At 36.7% G+C, this 1990-nt stretch overlaps 1 non-coding gene across 1 annotated transcript; it reads left to right on the forward strand.

The window, feature by feature from the left end:
• The first annotated feature begins 1125 nt into the window (after positions 1 to 1125).
• Positions 1126 to 1207, forward strand: Trnaf-aaa. Its single transcript has one exon. It is a non-coding gene; the product is annotated as a tRNA-Phe (tRNA).
• Positions 1208 to 1990: the final 783 nt, after the last annotated feature.

Raw genomic sequence — 1990 nt, forward strand, 5'->3', positions numbered from 1 at the left:
CATAATTACTCAAATCCTTCCCACGTGAAGATGTGCTATACATAAACGTTTTATAATCAATCTCCCTCTGTTTCGTATACTAACTTCTTCCGCTCTGAACGACGCACACCAATTGTCTCCACCAAATACATCTCCAACGGGATCCCAGGATGCGGTGTGCACATATAAAGACTTGGCTTTTGTGGAACAGAAAACTCTATTGAAGTCCAAGAAACGGGCATGGAAACCATATCAGAAGAAATTGACGTATTTAATTGATTTAGAAATGGAATGAAGGAATATGTTATATGTAATATTTTTACCCAATTCCTTTATAATGTGGTCGCGACATATCTTCAAGATTACCAAAGCTTGTTTACGAAGAATGCATGGGATTGTAGGTTTTATAAGGATACTAAACATAAGGATTAATACTTTCTGATACGTCATCGTTTGGCAATTCCAAAGAAATCGATAATCTTGTTTTTAAAAAGGATTACTATGTTATGAGTGGAATAGGATTACTGAAGGAAGAAAGATCTACGAACCGTAGAAATTAACATAAGCAGCCTGAACAGAAATTGTATTCACCAGAACAAATTTGTTGCAATAAGTTAAACATCACCCCTTAAGCAGTGATGTTTTGTTATATACTAAACACCCTTTTTAATTGTAGGAAAATCTGTTTAAGAGTAAAAATAACAAACCATACACTTCATGCCCTGTCATGTGACTTCATATCCTTCACAATGCGTAATACTTTCTGATGCAAATTCAGTCTATCTTTTCCCAAAAATTTCTTCATTTAGTCTTTCAACTATTGCATTATGAGTAATATTTCACCCGAAAAACTGAACTTCCCCTTCCAATATTGTGTTTGTTGCTCTTCCTTCCCTGGCAGGAAGGTTGTAAAACTTATTGTGTTAAATTTAGAAATCCGATATTGGTGAACTGTATAATACAGGATACAGAGAATCCCATGCCGTAGTTCCATTCAGTTACTGCAGCTTCTTTGTCTGTGTGTGATCGTTTCTATTTCTTTGTATTCCAGAGAATCTGGAAATTGTTTTTGCAAAATGACTTTTAATGGGCAATATATAAGCAGCTGGACGATTTGATACAGGGGCAAATTTCTGCACATAAATAGGTAGCGTGGCCGAGCGGTCTAAGGCGCTAGTTTAAAGCACCAGTCTCTTCGGAGGCGTGGGTTCGAGTCCCACCGCTGCCAAGGCTTTTTGCACTTCGCTGATGCCTTGGTGTATCATCATAGATACGCCGAGAGGCCGAGTGGCATTTCCAGTAAGAAGGTATAGAACATAAATTAATGTCAAAAACAACGAAGCTAATGTTTATGTCAAGGATTCTTATTAGGCTCATATCCTCACTTTTTCAGGAATTAATAAATCAATAACAAGATCTATTATCTTTTAAAAGATTGGCAGATAACTCTACAGTAAATATTAATAAAATAATCATGTCTAAGATTAATTGAGGAAAAGAGACGAGTCATCTGTAATTAGTCCTAATAAAAAAAAATCGAAATACTATACGCCTGAGGACTACAGCAATTTATTTCTCTCGCGTTCCTTTCGATATAGATATCACGCCTATTTCTCTTGTTCCATGAGAGTTTTCTGTACAATAAAAGTCAGTTGTATCAAAAGTTCCTGACGATGTTCCTAGATGTTCCGCATTGCCCTTATGCGGCAGGCAACCCCCTCCACCACAGGAATCTCCAACGTGGTCCTTATGTGTGGTGTGTAAAAAGGAATGTTTAGATCTTTTGAAATTGACTTGAAACTTGAGAAATGGGCGTGATATCGAAAATATTATGCATACATTAGTAATGTGTGCGAATCCCTTGTAATACATTCGTATATGAGCCCAATGGACGAGCCGACTATGATTCTTTGCTTTTTGTTTCGTTCATTTTATCATTAGCATTTCGTGTATATATCCAGTAGTGCTTACAAAGGCAGAGGTATTTTGTTATTATGATTACAGGGCCCGA

Source organism: Penaeus monodon, chromosome 22 (assembly GCF_015228065.2).
Source record: "Penaeus monodon isolate SGIC_2016 chromosome 22, NSTDA_Pmon_1, whole genome shotgun sequence".
Lineage (NCBI taxonomy): Eukaryota > Metazoa > Arthropoda > Malacostraca > Decapoda > Penaeidae > Penaeus > Penaeus monodon.